Source organism: Dipodomys merriami, unplaced genomic scaffold (genome assembly GCF_024711535.1).
Source record: "Dipodomys merriami isolate MVZ:Mamm:240054 unplaced genomic scaffold, mDipMer1.0.p SCAF_22, whole genome shotgun sequence".
Lineage (NCBI taxonomy): Eukaryota > Metazoa > Chordata > Mammalia > Rodentia > Heteromyidae > Dipodomys > Dipodomys merriami.
Window position 1 is genome coordinate 11074316 of NW_027203604.1, and position 19894 is coordinate 11094209.

At 41.9% G+C, this 19894-nt stretch overlaps 1 protein-coding gene across 2 annotated transcripts in view; it reads right to left on the reverse strand.

Annotated features, from left to right (window-relative positions):
- Positions 1 to 15011, reverse strand: part of Syk (spleen associated tyrosine kinase) — a 77071-nt gene extending 62060 nt beyond the window's left edge. Inside the window, exon 1 of one of the 2 annotated variants that reach the window (XM_070033332.1) lies at positions 14853 to 15011. The gene's annotated coding sequence lies outside the window, so the exon portion shown is untranslated. The remainder of the gene's footprint in view (positions 1 to 14852) is intronic. The other variant, XM_070033328.1, reaches the window with a different exon arrangement.
- Positions 15012 to 19894: the final 4883 nt, after the last annotated feature.

A 19894-nucleotide genomic window follows, 5' to 3' on the forward strand; every position in this document is an offset into this window, starting at 1 on the left:
GTTCTCTCCTCCCCTTTTCTCCTCTTAATTCCTTCTTTTCTCTCTCCTCTCTTCTCTCTCTTCTCTCTTTATCTCTTTCTTCTCTTCAGTCTCTCTCATCTCTCATATCTTCCCTTGCTCTTCTCTGCCCCACCCCTCTTTCCTCTCCTCACTCTCTTTCTGTTGCACACGCATTACCCACCTCTACTGAATGAAAAGTGATCACTTTTTACAATCAAGGTACACACAACTGCCATTATAACCTATGTGTCCACAAACTCTATAGTGGAGGAAACCTCCCTGGCATTCAAAGATGCGCTTGTGTGATGTGAAACCCTAGGAACTATGAACCGACAGTGGTCTTCCTCTTTGGCACTGCCCTGGGTGAGGTAGAGTAGGGTGGAAGGCCCTACCCACCCACCTTGGCCCCTTTGGAGGAAGGTCTGTGCGCAGCAGTGGGCAAGCTTCCAGGGTGACTGACAGTGTGCAAACAGGCTTAACCACAGCTGCAAAACAACCTTGGGCCGCTGCCTGACCTGTCCAAGCTTCCCTCCTGTGCACAGTCCTGACAGATGGCACCTCTCAAAATCAGTTCGCTTCTTGGTCTCAGCCTGCATACTCTTATTACTCCCAAACAACTCTTATTTTAATATTATTTTCTTAACCTAAAAAAGACAGGCGCAACCAAGGCCCTGATGGCTCATACCTGGAACGAGCTACTCAGGAGACCGAGATCTGAGGGTCACAGTTTGAAGTCAGCGAGGGGCAGGAAAGTCTGTGAGACTCTTATCTCTAATGACCCACCAAAAAATCTAGAAGGGGAACTCTGGCTCAAATGGTAGAGTCTCAGCCTTGAATGAAAAACCTCAGGGACAGTTCCCAGGCCCCAAGTTCAAGGAACTCTGTCGTCCATCTTTCCTCTGTGGTGGACTCATATACCCTCTGGCATTTACAAAAGCCTCCTTATGCCCCAATTATTTAAAAAGTCCTTCAAGTTTGCATTCAGTATATTTAGAATTTCACTGCTATAGTTTTCTTTTCTGTCTACCAGGAATTTATTTTAGTATAAAGAACAAAGTGTTGCTTTTTTCCAAATGAAAAACCAGTTTCTTCCAAGACAATTAATTCATAATTCTACCTTAAGGCCTTACTCCCCACTGACTTCCACAGATGAACCCAGTCTGAATTATCAGGTAGCTCTGCCTTATACTCCCCTGGTCACTTTGCTTTCTTTCCCCCCCCCACCCCCGAGGATTTTTTTTTGCCTACTTTCCTTCCTTCCTTCCTTCCTTCCTTCCTTCCTTCCTTCCTTCCTTCCTTCCTTCCTTCCTTCCTTCCTTCCTTTCTTCCTTCCTTCTTTCCTCCCTCCCTCCCTCCTTCCCTTCCTTCCACTTTCCTTTCCCTTTGTCCTTCTTCTTCACTACTTTAGCTTTTAAACCAATTTTAAAATAACTTTTTTACTTTAATTTTATCGTCAAGGTGACTACAGAGAGTTTACAATTACACACATAAGGCAGTAAGTACATTTCTTGTCGAACTTGTTACCCCTTCCCTTATTTTTCTCCCACTTTCCCTCCCCCCAGATTCCCCTCCCCAAGCTGTATAGTTCATTTCCAACATTGTCTTGTGAGTATTGCTGTTGCATTGGTTTGCCCTTTGACCTTTGTCTCACCATTTTGTTGTTCCCCTTCCTTTCCAATTAAACAAAATTAATTTAGTTTAACCTTCTGCTGTTCACTCAGATGCTGGACACCTCATTTTCTTAATGCCAGAGAGCTCTATGACACTACAGAGAAGAGTATGGAGAGCCACCATGAGGGGGAACCAGTCTTGCTCAACAATTATGGGCTGAACTGGGTCCCCTGCTCCCCAGATTCAACTGCTGGAGTTACACATATTTTATCAAGTGTGACTTTATTTGAAAATAAAAGTGTGAATATATTTGGATTTTTTTTCTTATACTGGTACTGGGAGTTAAACTCGGGAGCCTGACATCATTCTTGCTTAGCTTTTTCTTCTTAAGGCTGGCATTTTACCACTTGAGCTACACCTCTACTTCCAGCTTTTGCTGGTTAATTGGAAATAAGAGTCTCATGGGAATTTTCTGTCCAGACTGGCTTTGAACTGTGATCCTCATATCTCAGCCTCCTGAGTAACTAGGTTTATAGGCTTGAGACACCGGCACCTATCTGGAGATAGGTTTAGCTGTAGTAATCAAATTAAAATAAGGCTCTGAGAGTAAGATCTAGTCCAACACTGATTGGTATCTATACCAATTTGGATACAGAGTCATATACAGAAGGAAAGCACCATCTTCAAGCCAAGGAAAAGCCTGGAGAGGTCTCCCTCACAGCTCTCAGAAGGAAGCTACTTTGCCCACACCTGAACTTAGACAATCTATCCTTCCCTTCTGTTGTCACAGAAGCCCAGAGCAAAGCCATACACCAGTCCTCTATGAATGGGCACTGACAGTTTCCAGACTGTCCTGAAACAAATAAGCTGGAAGAATTATTTTGTGTGTATATGCAGGTGCCAGGGTTTAAACTCAACCTCTCGTGCTCTCCCTTAACTGTTTTGCTCAAAGCTGGACCTCTCCCACTTGAGTTACACCTCCACTTATGGCTTTTTGCTGGAAAAATAGAGATAAAGGTCTCTCAGATTTGTCTTCCCAGGCTGGCTTTGAACTGTGGTCTTCAAATGTCAACCTTGTGAATCGCTAGAATTAAAGAAGTGAGCCACCGGAGCATGGCTTAGAAATACATCTTCCCAGACACTGTTGGCTCCAATGGAGTGACTGGCCCTCACAAAAATCAGCTTTCTGACTTCTTCCCTCTGCCCAAACAACCTTTCCTCCACCGGACCATCAACATGCCACCTACACATCAAATGCTCTCAGATCCAAACAGAAATGACTCCGTCATTCCTTTCCCTTGTCCTGTTCCAACTCTTCAGAATACCTTGTACTTCTCCTGCCCCCCAGCCCTCAGAACTGTAACTTCTAGCATCCATCCTGCCCCTCAGTGTGACAGCCACAGATGTTCTATTAGTCAGATTTCCATCACTGTAGTGAAATACCTGACACCGGTTACTGACAAAGAAAGGCAATTTCATCTAGTTCACAGTTTGGAGATTCAAGAACATGGTACCTGTGTTGGCTATTTTGATGAAGCCCAAAGCAGATAGAAATAGCAATGATTGGTGAGAATGCATAGCAACAAATATCGCATTGTGTGCATTGTGTGTGTGTGTGTTGTGTGTGTGTGTGTGCATACATGCATCTGTACTGGAGTTGAACTCAGAGCCTATGCACTGTCCCTTAATTATTGTTTTTTCTCTCAAAGCTGACACTCTATCACTTGAGCCATAGCTCCACTTCCAGCCATTTGCTGATTAATTGAAGATAAGATTCTCATGGACTCTGCTGCCCAGGCCAGCTTTGAATCTTGATCGTCAGATCTCAGCCTCCTGAGTATCTAAGATTACAGATAGGAGTCACTGATGCCTCAGTAACCATCACATCACATCTTGAACAAGGAAGCAGAGAGAGAATAGCCAGACTTGTTCTATTTTTCTTTTCTTTTCTTTTTGTCAGTTGTGGGGCTTGAACTCAGGGCCTCTTTTTGCTCAAGGCTAGTGCTCTACCATTTGAGCCATAGCACCACGTCTAGGTTTTAGTCATTAATTAGAAATAAGAATCTCACATGGACTTTTCTTCCCAGGCTGGCTTTGAACCATGATCCTCAGATCTCAGCTTCCTGAGTAGCTAGGATTACAGGTATAAGTCCTGGCACTCAGATCAGGCTCGGTTTGTTGTTTGTTTGTTTGTTTGTTTTTATAACAGTCTTTTACAAGAGCTCCAGGGTTTCATTGAAATGCTATAATTGAAAGTAGAACCCTTTGTGACCCCAAGACTATACCTTTTAAAGATTCCACAAAAACTCCTAGTACTGTACCCCTGGACATCAACTCTAATCATATGGACCCAAACTGTATCCAAACCACAGGATCGACCATGGTGCTAATGACTCCCATTCTGGTATAGCTTTTCATACTATGTGACTTCAGGTCCCTTATTGATACTAAGTTTGCAAATGACCTTAACCTCTGTGGAGAGGAGGCCTGTGTAAACACACCAAATGTTCTCATCCATCTCTCACAGGTCCGGGAGTTTTGTCCAGATCCTATGGAGTTTACTTAAATTTTTAACCCAAAGTTAAAAAGATTCTAATTCTTTTACAACTACTGGTCAAAGAGTGAAGTCAACATGTCTTACACCAGGCTCACGCCATCATTTGGCCTTTGTGGGAGTCCTTAATTTGTGGCTAAGTCTTTAAATCTTCTCATCAATGAAGCACAGTGGAGGATAAGAGCTCCAGTTCTGGGTGAAAAACCTTTATGCTTAAGGGTTTGAATCCTAGCAATATCACTTAGCTAATGAAACCCCTTAACCTTTCTGAGCCTTACTGTTGCTCAGTAGGTTGAATTAGATGATCCCTAGGAACCCTATCACCTCTAACATCCAATGCATAGTTAAACAAGTTTCTAAGAAATTTGTGATTTTGGACGCTCAGGGTCCTAAGAACCAATGTGACTTTCACCATGGGAACTCCTAGTCCAAAATACTTTGTGTGTGTGTGTGTGTTTGTGTGTGTGTGTATATTTGTGTGTGCATGCACGCACATGCACACACAATCCTGGGGCTTGAATGTGATGCTTACGTACTGTCTCTTAGGTTTTTCACACAAGGCTAGTCCTCTATGATTTGTGCCACAGCTACACTTACAACTTTTTGCTGGTTAATTAGAGATAAAATTCTAATGGACTTGCCTGTCTGGGCTACCTTGGAACATGATCCTCAGATCTTAACATCCTAAGTAGCTAGGATTACAAGCATGGGTCACCAGTGCCGGGCTTCAATACACTTCTTGTGTGGCTTACAGGATCAAAGAGGAACAATAAAGATCCAAAATAAATGGATCAAGAAAATTCAACACAATGGAATTTTACTCATCCATTAGAAAGAATGATATTGTATCATTTGTAAAGAAATGGAAACATCTAGAAAAAAAGTTAAATGAAGTCAGTCAAGCTCAGAGAGACAAAGGGTGAATGTTTTCCCTTTTACATGGAAGCTAGATTTAGCTTATAAACTTATAAGTAAATATGTTGAGTGGTATGCAAAGGTATACAAATATACTAACTGAAATATGACAGATTCAAGGGAGAACTCAAATAGTAATTTATTTTAGAAAGGCAAAGTCAAAGTTTATCCAAATGAAACACTAGGAAGAAGATATTTGAAAGGGGTAGGTTGGGGTCACAGAGATAAAGGTAGACAATGAAGAGAAGAAGAGAGGGAGAATACAGCTAAAAATCTAATGGATAGACTACAAAATTAAGAAAAGGGAAGAGGTGGGAAAGGGAGGGATGGGTGAGAATGTGGATTAAGATACACTGTATTCATAAACTGCTTTGTTAAATGGCAACTCCTTTGTACAACTACTTAAAGATAATAAATTTTTAAAAGAAAAAAAAATGAATCAGAAGCTAGCAGAACTTGGAGGAACCAAACACTTTGGCCTGAGATATACCCACTTTGCTCTATCTAGCCTCTTCTCCTTCCTGTTTGAAGTACTCCTTTCCCTTCCATATAGCCATGATCATCAATGTGACTGAAAAAGGAAGTGGTAGATTTCCGCCTCAAGCACATGCAAGAGCTTGTAAACACAGAGGGAAAAAAAGAAGCAGTACTAAGAGCACATAGCAGAAAACACACCCACAGACAGAATGGGGTGCGAAGAAACCAAACCATCGGTAGATCAGAAAATAGTACCCTTCTTAAGGCACCAAACAAAGTAGGCTCGTAATAAAGAGGGAAGCTGATGGCCCAAATGCAGGCAGTGGGGGTGGAGACAGATAGGAGGGGAGAAGCCCCCAAACTGTGGCGAATTGCAAGTGACAGATGAGCCAGGTACCAGTGGCTCCAGCCTCTAATTCTAGCTACTCAGGAGACTGAGATCTGAGGATCAGTTCAAAGCCAGTTCAGGCAGAAAAGTCCCAATGAGACTCTTATCTCCAGTTTAACCACTGTAAAACCAGAAGTAGACCTGTGGCTTAAAGTGGTAGAGAACTAGCTTTGAGCAGAAAAGAGCTCAGGGACAGCGCCCAGGCCCTGAGAACAAGCCCCACAACTGACAAAAAAAAAAGAAAGAAAGAAGGAAGAAAGGAAAGGAAGGAAGGAAGGAAGGAAGGAAGGAAGGAAGGAAGGAAGGAAGGAAGGAAGGAAGGAAGGAAGGAAGGAAGGAAAGAAGGAAGGAAGGAAGGAAGGAAGGAAGGAAGGAAGGAAGGAAGGAAGGAAAGAAAAAAGAAAGTGACAGATGAGGGGAATTGTTAAGAAGCCTGGCTATTTACAGCTCATCAGCAGCTAAGCAAGCTATAGACAACCCTTCTAGGAAAGGAGGAGGGTTTGATGGTTAAGCTAGGCAGGAATGGCCATCTCTACTAGGAGCACACCAGCACTGGGCTTATTCTGCCTGTCTGTGTCTGTCTCATCTTCCTTTTACTTTAGGGAGGATAGTCTGCAGAAGGTTCATACCACAAATATAGCCTCAAAGGACTAACACCTAGCACTCTTTTTAAAAAGGAAAAGCAGCCATGTACCTGTCCTTCACCCCTGTAATCCTAGCTACTCAGGAGACTGAGATCTGAGATTCATATTTTGGTCAGCCTGGGCAGGAAAATCCAAGAGACTCTTATCTCCAATTAACCAGCAAAAAGCTCAAAGTGGAGCTATGTCTCATGTAGTAGAGCACCAGCTATGAGCAGAGGAACTCTGCCCAGGCCCTGAGTTAAAGCCCAAGTATCATCACAAAAGTGAAACAAAACAACAAAAACCAAAAGCAAAACAAAAGGAAAACTCCAGTACTACAAAGAAGAAACACCAAAAGAGCAATCCTTTGGAGGATGCCCACAGAAGGAGATCCACAGTTTTAAAAAGTACACAAACAGCCAGGCACCGGTGGCTCACGCCTGTAATCCTAGCTACTCAGGAGGCTGAGATCTCAGGATCACGGTTCAAAGCCAGCCTGGGCAGAAAAGTCTGTGAGACTCTTATCTCCAATAAACCACTCAGAAAACCAGAAGTGGCACTGTGGCTCAAGTGGTAGAGCACTAGCCTTGAGCTGAAGAGCTGAGGGATAGCGCCCAGGCCCAGAGTTCAAGCCCCATGACCAACAACAACAACAACAACAACAAATGCACAAACTAATTATTATCAAGGAAAGAAACAAAGAATTTACTGCATTCCTTGGAAATTAAACACTGGCTTTCTAAAACAAAAACACTCAATTGATGGGCTGAATCTCAGGAAGGACAAGGCTAGAGACCTTTCTTGTAACTACCCTGAAGATACAGTGCAAATACTGAAGGGAAGGGAAGGGAAGAAGAGGGGAGGGAAAGAGAGGGGAGGGGAGGAAGGAGGGGAGAAGGGAGGGAAGGGAAGTACATTTGTCACAACATTGATACAAGCAAATACCAAAAACTAGTGGAACAAAAATATCTATCCTATTTTCTACTGTGAAATAAAATTCTATGATCCTAGATTTTAGGGAACATCTTCCCCAAGATCTTGTTGATAAAAATAATAGTAATACCCAGCCATCAGTGGCTCATGACTGTAATCTTAGCTACTCACAAGGCTGAGATCTGAGGATTATAGTTTGAGGCAGCCTCAAGTGGAGCTGTGGTTGAAGTGGTAAAATGCTAGCCTTGAGCAAAAAAAAAAAAAATAATAATAATAAATAAAGCTCAGGGACAGTGCCTGAGTTCAAGCCCCAGAGCTGGCATGTGCATGCACGTGCACACACATACACACACTCATCATCATCATCATCATCATCATCATCATCATCATCATCAAGTTTCAGAACCATGAAATAATGAATATCTGTATACAATCCATGCTACAGTTGCAAAAGACCCATGAGAATACAAACTACATATAGGACTACCCAAGACCATGCCCATAAGAAATTCATCATTGAGTTGCTCCTCCCATAAGGAGGAGGAAGAGGTCGGGGAGAGGGGTGGTCAGAGTGTCTCACAGCTGCCTGCTGTATCTGAAATCTTTACCCTTGCACCAATGATATAGCTGATAACTTTCCAAAAGGGGAAGTTGGAAAATATTCCCATTTCAGAGCTCAGGAGAATTCATGTTAGAAATTGCTGCTGCTTGTCTGAAGCCACTCTGGGAGTGTAATTATTAGCCTTCAGGCAAGACAGTGGAGGGGGCCAGATTCCTAGAGTTACCCCACCACCACATCACAGGAAGGCTGACAGTTATGTCAGTTCTAACCACAAGCCAGGTACCAGCACTGCAGGCTCGCAAGGTGGGACTCATGCATCGCCCTTGTGATGGGTTCATTGAAAAGAATCTCTAGCTTGGGGAGGGAAGGGGAAAAGACAAAATGCTTAAATAGGGATACAGGTTGACCCATTGTAACAATGAGATGTACAAGACACTATGCTGAAAATGAACTTTACAATTTAGGCAGAGGGGGAGGGGGGAGGAGGGGGGAGTGTAGTTGTGGAGGTGGGAGGGAAGGGAGGGTAGGGGAAGAACAAAGGAGGAGGTAATAATGCTTGATAGAAAATATACTCATATACCTTGCTCATGTAACTGTAACCCCTCTGTGCAGTATTTTTACAATAAAAAATGTATTAAAAAAAGAATTCCAGTAGATTAAAAATAGAGACTGGAGATTGTAACCCCCTGGGACCTTGATCCCCTCCTGTCCAACACTACTTATAAAACATTCAGTAAATGTGGCTTTGAAGCGTAGCAGCAATCAATGAATTTAAGCAACTAGATGAAAAGAGCCACAATGCTCTGGCTCTTCCCAAGAAAATCCTAAAGAAATTGTAAGAAGAACAGCCAGAAGTGGGTGCTTGTTCTCAGAAGGCTGCAGATGCCTTGGCCCCCAGGACAAGGGCATTCTTGCAGTTGACTCTGAGGACCTGTGTGCACACAGTGTATACAAGGTGTGTGCACACTGCATGCATACCACGTAGGCAAGATGTGGGCAAGGCCCTGAGACAGCCACAGTCTTCATTCCTGCTTGCTGTCTAGTGATCAAACTGAAAGAAGCAAAAACAGCACCCCCAGGAAATCCTGCCCCACTCCAAAGCATCTGTCCTAAGAACCAAGGGAATAAGAGAAAGGTGGAATTAAGCCATCTGCATTCCCCAGAGATAAAAATTCCCTTCCATAGACAGTTGCCCAGTGACACTGATTTGCTGTCTCATACTTCTACATTGGAGGTGAAACTGATCTTTAACAAAGCATGATTCAAAATGGGTCCTCATAGACAACATTATAAAAGTCCTGTGCTTTGAGAAATAAGTAAATGAATAACCATAGAAACTGAAAGCTAAGGAGTGCCAGATGCCAATGGCATGTCTGTCATCCTAGCTATGCTGAGAACTGAGGATCATGGTTCAAAGCCAGCCGGGGCAAACAAATCTGAGAGACTCCTATCTACAATTACCTGAGGAGGAAAAAAACAGAAGTGGAGCTGTGGATTGAGTGGTAAAGCTCTAGCTTTGAGCCAAAAGCTCAGGGACAATACCCAGGTCCTGAGGTCAAGCCATAGGACTGGCACAAAATGAACAGACAAATCGCAAACAAAAAGCTAGGGGGAAATGTGGTTTCACAGATTTACAGGAGGTAAACGTTGGTGAATATTTTCAGAAGTATGTCAATATTCTTAAATGTAAGACAGGAAATAGGATCAAAAATTGGCAAAAAGGTACGTTTAGCCAACAAACTTCCCCAAGACATTTTTTTCTTTTGCTGGTGAGGCAAGGCTTAAAGATAGAAGAGCAAAAAGATAGAAGATTTCAGAAAAAGAGAAATAAAAATGGAACTTGTGGGGCATTGGTGGCTCACACCTATAAACTCAGGAGGCTGAGATCAAGAGGTCTTAGTTGGATGCCAATCCAGGCAGGAAAATCTGTGAGTTCGTTATCTTCAATTAACCAGCAAAAAGGTAGCTCAAGTGGTAGAGCATTCAGTGAAAAAGCCAAGCAAGGTGAACCTGTAGGAAAAATGCAAACAACATTTCAAGCATGGCATTTATGAAGGGCCAAGCTCTGTGTGTGTGTGTGTGTGTGTGTGTGTGTGTGTGTGTGTGTGTGGTGTGTGTGTGCGCCAGTACTGGAGCTTGAACGCAGGGCCTTCATATCTTGCTTGGCTTTTTTGTGCAAGGCTGGTGCTCTATTACTTGAGCAACACCTCCACTTTTGGCTTTATGCAAGTTAATTGGAGACAGAGCCTCCTGACTTTCCTGCCTGGGCTGGCTTTAAGTCCCCATCAACAGACCTCAGATTACTGTGTAGCTAGGATAATAGCTATAAGCCACTAGCACCAGTCAATAACTGATTCTTTAAAAACAAAACAACAAAAAGAACCGTTATTATTATTATTATTACTATTATTATTATTATTATTATTATTATTAAACTGATCACATGTAGTTCAGGTCTTTAATACTAGCTACTCAGGAGGCTGAAATCTAAGGATCTCAGATTACTTCCCATTAACCACCAACAACCAGAAAGTGGAGATTTGGTTTAAATGATAGCATATCAAGGTCCTGAATTCAAACCTCAGTACCAACACATAAAGAAATGCATTTTATTTTACTGCTTCTGCAAAGAGATTCTAGTTCAATAAATTAGTTTATATATACAATGCATCTTGGCCAATATCACCCAACAATTGATCCTTAAAGGAAAAAATTCAAATGGAGTCAAGTTAATAGCAAATGTATTGTATGAATGTTCAAATTTTTATATTCTTCTCGCAGTTATTCAACAGAAAAACCTTTATTTCCTAGTGTTCCAATCCAACATAGTTAAATGCAAGACTTAGATGAGAAGACATAATTAAGCAGGCAAATCATTACAATCTTGGTTAAGGCTCTGCTTTTTGATGGTAGAAGGAAAAAAAAGTTCAATTCATAGACATTGAAAGAGAAAATATTCTTAAAGTCCTAAATTCTTATTATTTCCCCCTCTGACCCATTACAGCTAAAGCCATCCAACAGCAGAATAAAATGTTAAAACCTATCAAATGAATGCAGAAGAGTTGAGCTGGGACCATTGGAAAAAAATAACCTGTGCACTGAAAGTGGAGAAGGCAGAAAGAAATGAGCTTAAATAGGATGGACTTCCCGTCTCTGGAGAAGATAACAGAAGTAGACAGAAAGAAGCAGCTGCAGAGAGAAGCAAGCAACTCTGCTTCCAGTTCTTTGCTGAAGCTACAGAGGACACTTACTTGCTCTTTGTAGCTTTTGCTGGCTCCCTCTCAAGTCCTGCTGTTCCAAAGGGGATAAAACATAAAACAGCCCACTCTGTTGAAGGATCAAGAATCTCCTTGTGATAGGACTCTTGCTACTCCAGACTCCTCCTCCCTGTGCTGGGGGTAAGGAGAGGGGGTAAAGTGGGGGGTGGGGGGAGGTTGCTGCCCAGACCTCAGGAGGCTGAGGTCTGAGGATCATGGTTTGAAGCCAGCTTGGGGAAAGGAAAGTAGGGAGGCACTTATCTCCAATTAACTAGCAAAAAACCTGTATGGCCAAAGTGGTAGAGCACCAGCCTTGAGGGAAAAAGAAAAAGAAAGAAAAGAAAAAAGAAAGAAAGAAGAAAAAAAGAAAAAGACAAGCAAGAGCACAAGGCCCTGAGTTCAAGTCCCAGTAAAATCAAATTTAATTTAATTTAATTTAAAGACAAGCAGTTCTAGGGAGTCAAAGACAGACTCAGTCCCTCATGCAGAACTCTGAAAAGCAAGTTTTTCTTTTCTAAGTTTTGAAGCCTCATTTTGTGACAACACCTGTCCTAAACAGACACAGCTATTTATAGTCTGTCTTTATTCTGCTGTGGGTGGATTTTCAAACTGTTCCATGTAAGAGTGTTTGATTGCAGGATGTGTTCAGACTGCACTGGACATGTGCCTTTCTAAACTTAAGTTCTAAAACCTGAAAGATCCTGAATTCCAGAGTCTTTCTTTTGACACAGGGTTTGGGATGACTATATACTGTGCTGCATAAATTCTGCTAAGAAGCATTTGTTTAAATATATGTGTGTATATATATATATATATATATATTTAAAGAAATGTATATTTAATTCTTAAAATTCTTTAAATATATATTTAAATACACACATATGGAGAGAGAGAGGTAGAGAGTCAGGTGCCAGTATAATCCTAGCTATTCAGGAAGCTAAGATCTGAGGATCACAATTTGAAGCCAGCCTAGGCAAAAAAAATTCTGAGGTGCTTATCTCCAATCAACCAGTATAAGTTAGAAGTGGAGCTGTGGCTCAGGTAGTACAGCACGAACCTTGAGTGAAAAAGTAAGGACAGAGCCCAGGCCCTGAGTTCAAGTCCCCTGTCAATGCACAAAAATAAGAAAGAAAGAAAAAAAGCTGGTTGCCAGTGGCTCACGCCTGTAATCCTAGCTACTCAGGAGGCTGACATTTGTGGATGGTGGTTCTAAGCCAGTCAGGGCAAGAAAGCTTGGGAAATCTTAGCTTCAATTAAACACACACACACACACACACACACACACACACACACACACACACACACACACACACACACACACACAAACACACACACACACACACACACACACACACACACACACACACACACACACACACACACACACACACACACACACACTGGAAGTGATGCTGTGGCTCAAGTGGTAGAGTGCTAGTCTTGAGCAAAAAGAGTTGAAGGACAGTGCCCAGGCCCAGAGTTCAACTCCGAGGACTGGCAAAAGAAAAAAAGAAAGAGAAAGAGAAAGAGAGATTAAATCTGCATTTAGAGTATTACCTATGGCAATAAAGAACATTAAGAATAATTTCTTAAATGCAGATTCAACAATAAAACAATCTTGCTATTTATTTCATCTCTCAGAAAAGGTAGACTTGAAAGCACAGTTGCTATGTTATCCTAAACTATGACATTTAAAATATTCTAATTTTTAAGACTAAAATCAGATGTATCTAAGCACTTTAAATACAGACAATACAAATCAACCTTTGTTTTACTGCAAAATATTTCTAGATACATTAAAATAAAAGTGTGGTTTCATAAAACAAAACAACTGGATAAAATTAATTTTGATTGGCAAGATTTCTCTTTACAGTCGTACCCAATATTTTGGAAGTATTCAAACGTCTTTGCTCCAATATAAATCTAAATATACAATGTTGGATCTCACTGCAGGGAAGGGAAATATATCAGCGGATTTAACTGAATTCAAAAGCTATTTGTGTGAAAGTGATCAATTTATTCTTAATAAAACAAATCAGATGATAGAATCAAATCCTCCAGGAATTCCCCTACATCGTAAGGTTAATTTTTCTCTGGTTAGCACTTGTTAGTTATACAATGGGGGTCATTCTGACATTTTCACCTGTAGGCAATGTATCCAGATCAGCCTGCCCCTCTCTGTCAACCTCCCTTACTTGAAACAATACAGGTTTCACTGTTCTATTTTCAAACATGCCAAAAAACACCTTCCACCATCTTCATCCTCATTCACCCCTTGTTGGTCTTCCTGCTCTCCCCCCTCCACAACACAACCTGGTTTACTTTCTTCTTCTTTCCTTTCAATATATCGCACCCAGAGATTTTACCTTGGCACTTTATAGGTGCAAATAATATACTTTACTCAGGATAACCCTGTCTGTTGCTTCCTTCCCCCCACCCCCACCCCCGCTCCCCGCCCCCAATGCCTCGGTTAATGTTTTTAACATGAAGATTCGGCTATGGTAATATCTCCAGCACTTTTTGCTACAGGCCAAAAAGTATAGGAGGAGGGAGGAAAAGGAGGAGGACGTGGAGAGGGAGGAGGAGAGAAAAGGAGAGGGAAAGAAGGGAGAAGGGAAAAGAAAGGAGGGGGAGGAGGGAAAGGAGGAAGAGGAGGAGGGGAAGAGTGGGAGGAAGAGGGGAGGAGTTAAGGCAAGAGGGGAAAAGAAAAAGAAAAATTCTCCCAGTCAATAGTTTTACTTAACTTGAACCCAATCTTGGTGGCAAAATTCATATCAACGAATCCGCAGGTTTCCAAGGGGCAAGATGGCAAGCTGCCTTCCCTAATGACTTGCCAGTTCTTGAACAGGCAAACAAAAGAATGAATTCCAATTGGATATTTTATTTTAGGTGAGCGTAAGGCTTTGCCAAAAGTGGAGAAGAAAAGATTTAGCTCAAATTTCCATTTTACTATTTAAAACGTTTCCTCCGTATCAAGTCCTTCATTGGCTACGTTACTTTTTCATGCGTCAGGATGCAAGCAGTCCAAGCGATTGAGCCCAATTTTAGGACTTCGTAGTTTTAGGACATTGCTTGCTTTTTTTCAGTATAAGCCAGGCTTCGGTCAAAGCCTCAAGAGCCAGGAGACGCTTCTGTAAGGAGTCATTTCTATCACTACCGTGGCCAAAGTGTCGCCCAGGGCATTGCTCAGTGTCCTGAAAGAGTGTGGTTCTCCAAGCTCCGGTTCTCCCATGCCCGTGCCAGGGCAGCCTCGGGGACCCGGGTTACCAGCTCCAGATTCCCCCGAGTGTCCCTTCGATCCAGGCACCCAAATGTAGGCTCAGCGGAGGCGGGGAGGTCCCCTCACGCCAAAGTTCAGGAGAGGCTGGAGGACTCCGCCTCTTTGAACTTCAAAGCGTTAAGTCTTTGTAGCTTTGAAAAGCCAAAGCCCTGGGCCCCAGCGAGAGGATCCTGGGCCCCAAGAGCCGGCAAGGGTTGCGCAGGGGCCCCCTTCTAACCGGAGCGCGCAGGGACGCAGCGCAGCCACACCTACCTGTGCCAGGTGCGGCGAGGAGGGAGGGACGCGGGGTGTGGGTTGGGAGCGTCCCCGCGGGCAGCTGGGGCCCACTTCTGGCCGCCGATCGTCTCCCAAGCTCCTGTCCCCAGTGTCGCCTCAGCCTCTGGTCGCGTGGTGCTTCCTCATTTTGGGCCACTTCCTTACCGCGCCTGGAGAAGGCGGCCCACACTTCTTCCTGGCCACCGCCCCTCCTCCCTGGCCCCGCGGGGGCCCTGCTGCTGACCACACCCCTTGCGCCCCAAGGTGGCCAAGCGTCACCCTGACGCACCAGAGCCTGGGATCACCAGGCTACAATGGCACGGGATACACCCAAAGGCCCTCACATATGAAGAAGATGGTTGGTCAACAATCCAACCGCACAGGTCCCACCCCTTCTTCCCACTACTTAGGGACATGTGTCATTGCTGAGGGCCCCGCTGGCATGAAGCATCTCTACCCCCCTTTTCTTTGTGCTGGTCCTGGGGCTTGAACTTGGGTCCTGGGTGCTGTTCCTTAGATTTGTTGTTGTTGTTTAAGCTGGCTCTGTACCACTTGAGCCCCAGTCTGTCTTTTTGTTTCTTAGTTTATTCCATTGTTTTGGTGAAGCAAAATCCCTCCACTCAGTATCTTTTTTACCTTTTTGAGAAATAGAAATAGTGTGTGTATGTACCAGGAGTGGGGTTCGAACTCAGGGCCTCATGCTCTTGCTTAGCTTTTTCCACTCAAGACTGGTGCTCTAACACTTAGCCAAGGCTCCACTTCCAGCTTCTTGGTGGTAATTGGATATGTCTTACAGATGTGTCTGCCTGGGATGGCTTCAATTTGTGATTCTGAGATCTCAGATTCCTGAGTAGCTAGGATTATAGACACCAGCCACTGCTGTGTGACTGAAGTAGGTATATTTAAGACCATCCCTGGCCCAAATACTCTGCCCCTGAATTTGATGAATCCTTTGAATTGTAAATTATGTTTCCGCGCAAAATTAGTCACTATTCTATCACATTCTTGCTTCAAGTGTCAGAAAATCCAAATTATTTTACTTCTTTATTCTTTTTTTGGTAATTTCTTATTTCTCCTTTGAGGTTTGTAGAAACTTTTGTCAACAGTATTTTTGAAATTGATAATGTATGATGATATTAGAGGAAGGGTCAGGATACCCTATCTTGGGGAATGAATTCAGGCAAGATGTGAAGTATCTGTCATACTTAGAACATTATTGTGTAACCCCTTAAAAATGGGATGATTAAGCTAAATATCGTGATTATTTTTTAACTTTTATGCATACTTCTTCATTCATACACAAGCAAATGACAAAAATTTGCACTTTCTCACATGAGGAATCTCATTTCACCAAGCCTTGGATCACTGATAGCTTTTATGAGAGATGACAGGTAGGGGTACCTTGGCTTATGATGTAATCCTAGCTACTCAGGAGGTTCACACCTGAGGTCAACAACTAAAAGCCAGCCTGGACAGGAAAGTCCATCGGAGTTTTATCTCCATTTAACTATTAAAAAGTCAATAGTATAGGAGGGAGGGAATGAGAGGGAAAAAGGAAATAGCTTACACTAAGCAAGAGGAAATAAATGTACATATCACCCAATATGGAAGAAATTGTTGTATTTTCAGAGCTCAGAGACTTTATAAACATTGTAGACCATAATAATGACAATTTGCCTTGTGAAGGTTAAAATGTGTCTGTGATTTTAAGTATCACTATCTCACAATACTATGAAATTTGTGAAATTTATGTAATCACTTAATCTCAATAAAAGTTATTTTAAAAAATAGTAGAGTCATGGTTCAAGTGGTAGAATGCCAGCCTTGAGCAAAACAACAACAACAACAACTAAGGAATGGCACCTAGGCTCTGAGTTCAAGTCTTAATACAAGCACATGCACACACACAGATGCACACAAATACACACCCCGCACATACAAAAAAGAAAGAGAAATGACTAATGACATCTACTGTCTATGCGTTTCTCTGAGGCTGAGCAACTTTTTCTTTATTTGTAGAAATTTTCATTTCTTCTTGTTCATTGCTAGTTTATACCGGTGCATTTTCTTACGGGGTAATTAACAGATTGCCTATCCATTTATAGGAGTTTGTGTTCATGTGAAATTCACTATTAAGAATTTTTAAATTTTACTTTGCTTTTGCAGTAGCCTATCTAATACTAATATCAGAAAACTGCAACACTTTTGTGTCTAAGATCTCAAAGAATGAGTCCGTGGATATAGAAGGAGAAGTAAAATGGCAGATACTTCTTAAAGAAAAGATAAATAGCACTCCTGTTAGACAGGAAAGGGCCTAAGGGAGGGCATTGCCTGAAATGTAGGAGTCAATCAATTATTTGTAGGAGAGAGGTGCATGACTCTCAAGATCATTGGACAGCCTATAGGCCGTATCAGTCCCCAGATCCAATCAGAGGCTACACACAGCCTTCATGAACTCTCCATGCATCCTGTAGCCCCACACACTGGGTGCCCATTCAAGCATACACCTCTGAGATCCACTCAATCTGCGGCTGTGCACTAGGAAGTCTTCCCAGGGTAATGGGCCACCCTGTGATGCCCAGGAGCCCACATGCTCCATTGCTAATGCCATCATGAGGGATGTAGAACATCTTTGGGGAAGAGGTCTTTGCCCTAATTGTCTAGCCAGACTCTTTTTCTGCTCTCATATGACGGAGGGATTGTGATAATTCCATATATGTGCACAGTTGGCTTCAAACAAGTTTTTTGTATTGATTTTTTTTAAATGTTATTATAAAGGGGATGCACAAAGGGATTACCGTTACATATGTCAGGTAGTGAGTACATGCATTGAACAAGTGTCACTGTTTCCACTGTATTCTCATTCTTCCCCTGCTTCTGCTCCCTTCTAAGTGTTGAGGAGGTTTTATTGTGTTGTTTTATATATGTCATATACTTGGATCCTCTTCATCCCTCAGTATTTTTTCCAAACGTATGAGCAATTTTCTATTACAATTGCAGATCTATCTCTTAGTTTTATTTTTCTTCGACCAGTTTTGTATGACATATACAAATTTTCTAAGTTTTTGGAATTAAATGTATTCAGTTATACAATCCTTCTTTTCCCCACAGTTCTTTTTTTTAATGTGCACTTGAAAATCATTAAGCAAGTAGGTCTTAAGTGTTCTCACTACACATACAAGACAATCTTCTGAGGTAAGAGCTGTTCATTAGCCTGATTATGGTATTCATTTCATTATCTATGGGTACATCAAAGGTCACATTTATACTCAAATGTATATATATGGAGAGAGATAATATTTGTTTGCTGTGTATACTCTAAAATTAAGAAGAAAATTTTGAGTGTAGCACTTGAAATTTAACCTTGCCAGCAAAAATAATAAAACACCTCACCTTTAAGTCATATTTTCTTCTACTAGCTCTGCTTTTTAACTTTTTGTACTTAAGTCTTTCTATCTGTTAAGCTTTGTTTTAATTTCAGTTTGTATATTTCACTTTGTAGTAACTAATTTGGTTTACTTCCAAGTGGATAAACAATTGTGGGGGTGGGGGGGTGCGCGCATGCACGTACCCACATATACTAGTATTGAAATTGAGCTTAGGGTCTCACGATCTTAATTGGCCTTTTTGCTTAAGCCTGATGCTTTACCATTTGAAACACATCTCCAGTTCCATCATTATGCTGGTTATATGAAAATAAAATTTTCATTAGTTTGTCTCCCAGGATTAGTTGTTTTTTTTTTTTTTTTCGGAACAAAAATTTGCCCAGATGCCTCATGAAAGAAGGCACATATATCCAATAATCAAAGCAGCGTGCTCCACATCACCTGACAGAGAAAAATGTAAATTAAACCAGCAGTGAGCTCCCACGGTGGACAAGCTAGACTGGCCAAAACCAAGAACATCGACAACATCAAATGCTAACATGAATGTGGAGCAGCAGGAGCTGTGACTCATTGATGGTGGAGATGCAAATGGCACAGTTATTTTGGAAGACTGTTGACAGTGTCTTAAAAGTAAATGTAGGACAGATGACAGTGGTTCACACCTATAATCCTAGCTACTCAGCAGGCTGAGATCTGAGAATCGGGGTTCAAAACCATCCAAAGCAGGAAAGTGCATGAGACTCTTATCTCCAAATTACCAGAAAAAGCTAAAAGTGGAATCACTTGGTTCCAGTGGTAGAATTCCATCCTTGAGTAAAAAGCTAAGAGAGAGTGCCAGGTGCCAAGTTCAAGCCCCGGTATTGGCACAAACAAATAAACAATTAAATTTACTCTTACCATGAGCCAACTGGTATGTTTCTGGTTATCAAGCTAAAGGAATTAAAAACACATCAATACAAAAATCTGCATCCTGTCTTATCAGTACCTTCATTTTATTGTTAACCTGAAATTGTATTTTTGTTGTTTGTTTGTGCTAGACTGGGACTTGAACTCAGGGCCTCATACCCTCCCTTGGCTTTTCTGCTCAAAGCCAGTGCTTGACTGCTTGAGCCACATTGCCACTTCTACTTCTGGATTTTTGCCAGTTGATTTGAGATAAGAGTGTCACAGACTTTTCTTCCCAACCTGTCTTTGACCCTTGATTCTCAGATCTCAGCTCCTTAATAGCTAGGATTACAGGTATGAGCCACCAGCACCAGACCTGAAGTTTTATTTAATTTTTTTAAAGGTAGACATTGTTTCTGTAATAGTTGCAAATACAGGTAGTACATAACTGAAGTGACTAGAATAACAAAGATATTAGTACTGGATGATCAGCATACCTCTGCATACCTAGTAATAGGTATCACAAAATGGCATCATTTTAACTTCAATAGTTTTATTATACATTAAAATCCACAGAAAATATGACTATTAGTTCATTCTGGAATAATCCCACTCATTAAAGACAAAGAAAATAAGCCATTTTAGTCGTGTGTGTGTGTGTGTGTGTGTGTGTGTGTGCAAAGAAAATAAGCCATTTTAGTCGTGTGTGTGTGTGTGTGTGTGTGTGTGTGTGTGTGTGTGTGTGTGTGTGTGTGTGTGTGGTCTTGG